At 36.8% G+C, this 9,442-nt stretch overlaps 1 protein-coding gene and 1 pseudogene across 5 annotated transcripts in view; both read left to right on the forward strand.

The window, feature by feature from the left end:
- The window catches only part of GSK3B (glycogen synthase kinase 3 beta), a 196,560-nt gene that overhangs the window by 20,948 nt on the left and 166,170 nt on the right, over window positions 1-9,442 (forward strand). The window lies entirely within an intron of this gene.
- On the forward strand, window positions 959-1,602 carry LOC103074476 (nuclear cap-binding protein subunit 2-like; annotated as a pseudogene).

Raw genomic sequence — 9,442 nt, forward strand, 5'->3', positions numbered from 1 at the left:
CACTGTTGCGGCCTCTCCCGTTGCGGAGCGCAGGCTCAGCGGCTATGGCTCACGGGCCCAGCTGCTCCGCGGCATGTGGGATCTTCCTGGACCGGGGCATGAAACCGAGTCCCCTGCATTGGCAGGTGGACTCTCAACCACTGCGCCACCAGGGAAGCCCTAACTTAGTTTTTAAAAAAGATTATTTTGGCTATTCAGAATCCTTTTCAGTTTCATTTGAATTTTAGAATCTTCTGTAGATTGCTTTGGGTAGTATTGACATTTTAATATTGTCTTTTGATCTATGAACATGGCATGTCTTTCCATTTATTTAAGTATTCTTTAATTTCTTTCGGTAACTTTTGTAGTTTTCGAGTCTTGTACCTCCTTGGTTAATTTATTCATAAGTGGTATTTTATGCTATTAAATTGAAATTTTTAATGCTGTTGTAAACTGAACTGTTTCTTAATATTCATTTCAGAGTGTTCATTTGCTTAGTGTATAAAAATATGCATGATTTTTGTGTTGATCTTACATTCTGCAACTTTGCTTAGTCTGTTATATGATTATTTAAATGCGAAAATACACTAACAACACTGTAAAGCAGCTATACTCCAATAAAAATTTAAAAAATAAATAAGTAAAAATTTTTAAAAGTAAAAAAAAAGAAAAGAAAATACACCATGAGTTCATACTAATATTTCTAAGTCTGATTTTGTTTCCAGTTTAAGGGTTTAGGATTATAAGATTTTCCCTTTAACTTTTTTAAGATTTATATTTATAGCTCTTCTTTTATGCTGAACGTCTTGGAGAGTAATGAATTACTTGCCGTGTTACTTATATATACATATGTGTATTAGTATTATTATTTTGAGCTTATTTTAGAAAATGGTTGCTGAAAACAATTGCCAGTTCTGCCACCACTGGGGTGGCTTCGTTATTCTCACAGTGGCGGAGTCCTCGGTCACTTCTCTGCACTATGTCAGGTGGCCTCCTGAAGGTGCTGTGCAGCGACTCCTACGTCGAGCTGAGCCAGTACCGGGACCAGCACTTCTGGGTCTCATTACTTTAGAAAGTTCCACATCATAACCATCATGAATTTCAAGCATCCTGCAAGATTCAAACAGTGAACGGATTCAACTTTTGCTGTTGTTTATCTCTGCAGTCTAAAGCCTATAGCTTCATTTAGGTAGTAGTAAGATACTGTCTTGTAGGCTTTCTACAGTGTTTCCTGAGTGGGTGACAATGAACAGGAAAAATTACTGAAGAAAAGCTGTACATTGTATGTTGGAAATCTTTCCTCTTACACAACTGAAGAACAAATCTATGAACTCTTAAGCAAAAGTGGTGACATAAAGAAAGTCATCATGGGCCTGGATAAAAATGAAGAAAACAGGGTTCTGCTTTGTGGAATACTATTCAAGACCAGATGCAGAAAATGCCACGCGGTACATAACTGGAACTTGTCCAGATGACCGGATCATTCGCACAGACTGGGGTGCAGGCTTTAAGGAGGGTAGGCAGTATGGCCGTGGGTGTTCTGGGGGCCAGGTGTGAGATGAGTATCGTCAGGACTACGATGCTGGGAGAGGAGGCTATGGAAAACTGGCCCAAAACCAGTGAGTGGTGAGAGCCCCATCATGAAAAACTCACTCCTTTGGCCTGTTGAATTTGACTTGCGTTACCCAAGGTCAGAGAACCTGCCCATTTTTACCAAGCTTTAATCAATGTCTCTACTGAGCTGGAAGCCTCTTCATGGTTTTCCACTTAAAAATTATTAAAGGACATAATCCAAAAGAATGCCTTTAATTCTATAGTCTTAGCATCTTGGTCGTGTGTCAGATTACCAGAATGATTTCAGTTACCAGGTCAAAAATTGTGTTCCTTAGCAACAGACGTATAATGTTGATCTATCAGCGAAAACACACTTCTTTTAGGAAGATCGGAAAATAAATTTTTAAGTGTTTACCATATTTGCATCTAAGTAGGTTCATGGTCTACGTTGGGGCCTCGAATTACTATTTTAAAAATTTTAAGTTTGCATGAGATAAAGTTTAATAAGTGGAGTTTTGCTATGTAATATAGCTTTACTCTAAATTAGGAATAGATGTTTGATAACTGAATTTTTTTCTGTGTTGAATTTTAACCTCTAAAGGCAAACTTAAGAGTCAAGGGAACTTCCTAAATAGTTGGTAAGCCTTAGACAGTCGCAGGGGACACCACCTCTTATGTGCTTTACATATAAGGAAATTAGGTCAGGACTTGAAGGGTATTTTTACTAAACACATTTTTCAAAATATGTGTTTTAGCTAACACTAAAAAAACCTAGGGTCAGTATTACAGGGAACCTCAACTTCTGTAAGGGCAAGGGGGACGCTGTCGGTAGGAAATGGGCAGGAAATATCAGGAGATGTGAGTTAAACCAGTGCCTTGACATGATGAAGGTTGCTGTGAGAGCCAGCAGATCTATTTTTTTCATTTTCAAACTGATCTTGGGAATTGAGTGTTTTTTGTTTTTTTTTTTTTTTTAATGAACTTAAAGATCAAGAGAATACTTAACAAAAACAAAATCAGAAATGCTTCCCTCAGGAAATGTTTTGGCTCATTCTCATACTGAAGTCTGTCTTGTTTTTGCCGTAACTAACTGTGCTGAGTTTCAGAGCCTGGGTAGTGAGCTGGTGGTCTCTACAGAGAAGGAAGTCTGGAGGATTTATTTTGCATTTGTAAGGCAAGAGAGAATTTTTCTAATATTATGTGAACTATTGCTCATTTTAAACTGGTAGTCTAGTATAATTTTCCCTGACGTAAGTGATATTTTTTCATCTAGCAACAGAGTATCTCCTAATTTCCAGTAGTTTGTGAAGCTGGGGCTGAAGTATCTCAATGTGAACATCTTTCATGTTACAGTAAGTATGTTTTCTCAAATTTAAACTGGCTATTTGAACTTTAAAAGATATCTCTAAATTAGTTGTATCTAATTTAATGTTGTATCTAATTTAAATATCTAATTTAATGAGGACGTACAATTCATTATTAAAATCTTTTTACGCTGTAGTTTGAATTAATGTATTTTATATTTTGTAGTAAAACGTACTCATTTCTATAGGCCTTAAAACAGACAGTGGTTCCTATTTGAACTGTCTTCTGTAACAGATTTCAATAAAATTGGACCAACTTAAAAAAAAAAAAGAATTCTTACAAATTCTACTAGGGATTTATACTCAAACTACTGTTTTAAAATCATTTGAAATGATTGCTCTCTAAGCCACCCATTTGATATATAGTTTGGTTTATTCATTTTGCTGTCAGTTTTTGGGAATAATCTGTTTTCATTTTGATTTACTTTTGATTACTTTTATAATTATGTAAAACATTTTTATTGTTCTCGAACCAAAACTGCAATACGTAGTCAGAAAAATCTAGCCTTTATCCTCTCTTTCCCCCATAAGTGACCATTTTTATTAGTTTTTCGTTGTTTACAAAAAATGTATATATACTTAGTCATATTACTCTTTCTTAGATAAAACTTACTTTATTTAGCACCTTGTATTTTCTTCTACTTAGCAGAAATCCTGGAAATCACTCAGAATATAGGGAGCTCTTCCTTACTGCTTTTTAAACCTGACTAACACTGTGATTTTTTAATTCAAGCAGTTCTATATTGATTACATTAGTGTATTACATAGAGAAATTTTTTTTTTTATTTTATTTTTTTCGGTACGCGGGCCTCTCACTGTTGTGGCCTCTCCCGTTGCGGAGCACAGGCTCCGGACACGCAGGCTCAGCGGCCATGGCTCATGGGCCTAGCCGCTCCACGGCACGTGGGATCTTCCCGGACCGGGGCATGAACCCGTGTCCCCTGCATTGGCAGGCGGGGCCCCAACCACTGCGCCACCAGGGAAGCCCCGCAGAAAATTTTTGATGGGACCAAGTTCCTGGTTCTTCTGGCACTGAAACTTCAAAGTATTTTATTTTTTATTTATATAATAAAGATATTATTTTAGCACAAATACTCAAACAGTATAGAAGTGTATGCAATAAAATTTGTAAAGTTGTCTCTGATTTCCATATGCTCAGTTTCCCTTTATTCCTATCTCCAGAAATTACTACTAGTAAGTTAGTTCAAGATATTTTTCTATGAGTGTATAACATTTAATATACTACAAATAGTTTTTAAACAAAATGGGGATCCTATCATGAATATTCTGTAACTTGATTTCTTCAATGTAATATTATCGATTGAGCTTTAAATTTGGATAATGAAAAAGGTTCGTGAGTATAACTAAGACTTAAAAAATTATTTTGAGGGCTTCCCTGGTGGCGCAGTGGTTGAGAGTCCGCCTGCCGATGCAGGGGACACGGGTTCGTGCCCCGGTCCGGGAAAATCCCACATGCCGCGGAGCGGCTAGGCCCGTGAGCCATGGCCGCTGAGCCTGCGCATCCGGAGCCTGTGCTCAGCAACGGTAGAGGCCACAACAGTGAGAGGCCCGCGTACCGCAAAAAAAAAAAAAAAAAAATTTGAGACTTTTTTTCTTCTCTTTCATTAACACTACTCAGTAATATTTTTGTGTGTGTGTGTGTATATAACTTACTAAATTTTCTGTATTGTAATTTCTGCTCTAAAATCCAGAAAGTAGTGTGTGTGTAGCTATATCCCTCTTTACTTTCTTCTTAGACTCAAACTTACATTTGGAATGAAATTGAGAAAAATTTTATTGTATTCTATTGTGGCTTAACACTAAAAGGAAATCTAAATAAAGTCAGTATACCTGTTAACCACCAGTGAGCTCCATAAAAACAGGAAAAAACCTGCCTATCTTGTTTATCACTGGGTCCCTAGCACCTAGGACAGCGACTGGTTCCCTATTCTTCTTACTCTGTATTTGTTTTATTTTCACCATAAATTAGAAATGGATCATGTTCTGTATCCTTTTTTCATTTGTTAATACATTATGGAAAGTTTTCTTGTCAATACTTAAGTATCTGCTTCATTCTTTTAAATGAATGTATTAATGGAGATACTATATATTACATAATTAGGTGGTTTTAAAGACTTTAATTTGAACCCTCCTCACCCCCCCAGACTTTGGTACTAGTGTTCTGTTTTTAAAATATTAGTGGAAGATACTAAGTTGAGGATTATATTGGAACAAACTTGTGTAACTCCCTTTCTTAAAGTGTATAACATAAGTAAATGTTTATGTAGAATGGCAGTGTGCATTAACATGCTTTAAACAAATCTAATATATGAGTATTCTGATGATGAATATTATGAGTTATTCACTTTAAAGTATTTTGATAAGCAATTCACATAATGAGAAATAAAAATAGTTAACGTGAAAAAAGTGTTCAATTTAGTATAATTGGTGAAATACAAAAATAGAATGAGGCAAAATTGTACCCCTTCCTCCCCAGTGAAATTGGCAAAGTTTAGAAAGATCATATTTAGTTGGTGACAAGAGTTTTGGGAGTTGTGTTGCAGAAGGAAAGTAAATTTATTCTTTTTGGAGGGCAGTTTGGAGAGTTTCAGAAGTTCCAATTCTGAGACTTTAAGGAAAAAAATTAAGGCTATGCTCATAAATTTAGTTTTACATGAATGTTTATGAAAAATTTAATCCTGGGATTAATACCAGTAATACTACTTAAATAGTGCTTCATCCATGCCATACATTTATTTAATCCTTTCTACAATACTATAGTATTTATACAGTAGGATTAAAAATGATGATGTATAAGAATATTTAACATAGAAATAAGTTCATGATAAGAATGAGTGAAAACAGCACATTGCAAAGGAGTATGTGCAGTGTGATTGCATTAACTGCAACAAAATAGAGAAAACTGAGAATATTCTCCAAATATTTATACTTATGCTTATAACCCTGTACTTACAATACAGTTATAATCCTGTTGTTCAAATATGTTACTTTTTCTGAGTTTTTCTACAGCGAACATATATTGTCTAACAAGAAACCTGTTATTTTTTAAAATGTTCGATTTTGCAGAAGGGTTTGCTTCAGGATTCTTGAACAGTAAATTCTCTAAGTACCTTTAAAGTAGAAATCCATTAGTAACTAACTTTTGGTGAACACGTAAAATAGGGATTAAAATGAAGTGTAGTCTTTGATTTCTGTTAATTTGATGGTGTTTTCTAGGGATTAGAAATGGAAAGAGTAGAAAGTTAACTGAAGTATATAAAGTTTGAAGCCTGACAATGGCAAAATGACGAAGTCTTTTAGATGTTAGTTTTGTGGTTGCTGGCAGTAAAGCTTTATCATAAATGAAAGAAAGAAAGAAGGGGGAAGGGGAAAAGGAAGGAAGGAAATAGAAAGGGACTTGTTATATTTTTGCTTGCTATATTTTCATGGTATTATAATCAGGTGTTTTCTCTTTTCCAGTAGGAATTTAGTAATTCTTTTTAAAAAAATTTTATTTCATTATATCTTTCATTTTATTATTTATTTATTTAATTTTGGCTGCGTTGGGTCTTTGTTGTTCCACGTGGGCTTTCTCTAGTTGCGGCGGGTGGCGAGCGGGAGTTGCTCTTAGTTGCGATGTGTGGGCTTCTTATGGCAGTGGCTTCTCTTGTTGCAGAGCACGGGCTCTAGGCTCGCGGGCTTTAGTAGTTGTGGCTCGCGGGCTCTAGAGCGCAGGCTCAGTAGTTGTGGCCCACGGGCTTAGTTGCTCCATGGCATGTGGGATCTTCCCGGATCAGGGCTCTAACCCGTGTCCTCTGCATTGGCATGTGGATTCTTAATGACTGCACCACCAGGGAAGTCCAGTAATTCTTATAATTATTTTTTCTCCTCCTTAAGAATTGGTTTCTTTCAAATCTTTTGAGTCTTATAGTTTCAGTCTTGTTCCTACCCTTTTCAGGAATTAAGAAAATTAGTTCACCAGATTGCTGCTTATGAATCTGATCTATGTAGGACTAGAACTTGTGCTAGTTTTACTTAGCTTCATCTTTAAGACCTTGTTAAAATGTTTTTCTCAGTCAGGCCTTCTTTGCCCCATATTTTAAAAATTGTAGCTGCTCCTCAATTCTGCACTTTCCATTCCCCTCCTCTGCACTGTTTTTTGAAACATTTATCACCTTGTTATATATAATTTATTTTGTTTGTGTCTGCTCTTCCCTCCTCCCCTGTTTAAAATGAAAGTTACAGGGAGTGGGCAGATTTTTGTTTCTTTAGTGCCTTGTGTATTTCCAGAGTGCAAAGCAATGCCTGGATAATAGGATTTCGGTAAATATTTTTTGAACAATGAATAGAGGGTACTCAGTATTTGTGGAATGATTGGATGTTTTATTTAGTTTATGGAGGTGAAATTCTAAGTGTTTACAGTTTAGGATTCCATAGTTGTTTTGTATTGTGGTGTTTCATTGTCAGTCTAGTAATAGAATTAAATTTATTGACAAGTTGAAATATCTGAATTTATTTCTGAATAATTCCAGAACAGGGATTATTCTTTATTAATTTAACTTTTATGATATTGTTTATTAACACTTGCTAAGTGAATACCAAAAAGACTAATAAGATGAGTAGGGGAAAAATCTTTTAGCTTGCTGTGAGAGTCTGGCTTTTTTGGTCCTTGTGAGGGACCTGGATTAAGGTTTAAGAGCTTTCTTGCTCTCTTTCTGACTTTGAGATTCATCCCAGAGATTTTGTGTTTTTAGTTATATTTCTTTGGAAACAACAAGTTGTGAGGAAATGAGTTTGATGAAACTGCTGCCATGATTGCTTTTTTGAAATCAAAACTGTTGTTGAATGTTAATTAGCACCACAGCTTTGTGTGAAGGCTTTTAGACTTGAGTGATAATGAGTCTCATTAATATAGAGTGTAGGATGTTCCAAGGTCTCCACATTTATTCATCCAGCACTTAAGGCCAACTATATGCTAGGCGCTCTGCTAGACTACTGAGCATATGAAAGTCAGGGGGACAGATTCAGTAAAGAGGAGATAGTAAAAATGTTTGTTTCACAGGTGCTTCTCCTAGATGTGGGATTTCCCAAAAGCAGGAGAATTTATTTTCTTGGGTATTTTTGATTTTGATTTAATTTAAATTGAAATAGAAAATGAGCCACTAACTAGTATTGAGATGTATGATCAGAGCATAATTTTTTTTTTTTTTTTTTTGGCGGTATGCGGGCCTCTCACTGTTGTGGCCTCTCCCGTTGCAGAGCACAGGCTCCGGACGTGCAGGCTCATCGGCCATGGCTCACGGGCCCAGCCGCTCCGCGGCATGTGGGATCTTCCCGGACTGGGGCACAAACCCATGTCCCCTGCATCAGCAGGCGGACTCCCAATCACTACGCCACCAGGGAAGCCCTCACAGCATAATTTTAATATCAATCTGCTATTGAGCTAGAGTTTGTATGAATGTATATGTCTTTTTGAAGGTATTAACATTTATTGCCTTGTACTTTTTACCTGCTTTATTCTTTTAACGTAGTCCTTATAACAACCCTGAGAGATGGGAGTTAGTCAGTATTTTACAAATAAGAAAACTGAGTTTCAGAGAACTTAAGTCATTTGCTTACGGTTCATAGCTTATGTCATGGATTTTAAACCAAGCCTATTGATGCTGAAGTCCATAAACTTTTTATAACACTTCCCCAGAGGAATCTGGTTTTCTTTATTTTGGCAGGGTTGGGGGCACATAGGTAATGTTAAATAACAAGATATACTGAATTTGTAAGCTGTTCTGCAAATTTTGAGCCAGAGTATTTCAAAATAAAAATTCTCTTTTTTTAAGAAAAAAAAAATATATTCATTATGGCAAGAAATACAAGATTAGGGAGAAGAGAAAAGAAGAAAAGAAGAAGGGTAGCTGGGATGGGGAGAGCCATAGTCCTGTTGATACACTGTTAACCTTTTGGTATACGGGTGATATTTAACGTAATATATTGATAGTTTGGATTCCAGAGTTTCTGAGACCTGGAGTTAAATCTGGGCTCTGCCATCTAATAGTTTTGTGATTCGAGACTTTCATGGTTTTGGGGCAAATTATTTAAATTTTTCAAAGGAAAGAACTGAGGTTTGGAGAGGGCAGCCTACGTCATAAAGTTTTTTTTTTTTTTTAATAAATTTATTTATTTTTGGCTGTGTTGGGTCTTCGTTGCTGCGCACGGGCTTTTTCTAGTTGCGGCGAGCAGGGGCTACTCTTCATTGCAATGCACGGGCTTCCGATTGCGGTGGCTTCTCTTATTGCAGAGCACAGGCTCTAGGCACGCGGGCTTCAGTAGTTGTGGTGCATGGGCTCAGTAGTTGTGGCACACGGGCTTAGTTGCTCCGTGGCATGTGGGATCTTCCCAGACCAGGGCTCGAACCCGTGTCCCCTGCATTGGCAGGCGGATTCTTAACCACTGCACCACCAGCGAAGTCCCTAACAACATTTGTGTGTGTGTGTGTGTGTGTGTGTGTGTGTGTGTGTGTGTGTGTGTGTGTGTGTGTGCGACACGCGGGG

The sequence above is a fragment of the Lipotes vexillifer genome, unplaced genomic scaffold, assembly GCF_000442215.2.
Source record: "Lipotes vexillifer unplaced genomic scaffold, Lipotes_vexillifer_v1.1 scaffold1106, whole genome shotgun sequence".
Classification (NCBI taxonomy): domain Eukaryota; kingdom Metazoa; phylum Chordata; class Mammalia; order Artiodactyla; family Lipotidae; genus Lipotes; species Lipotes vexillifer.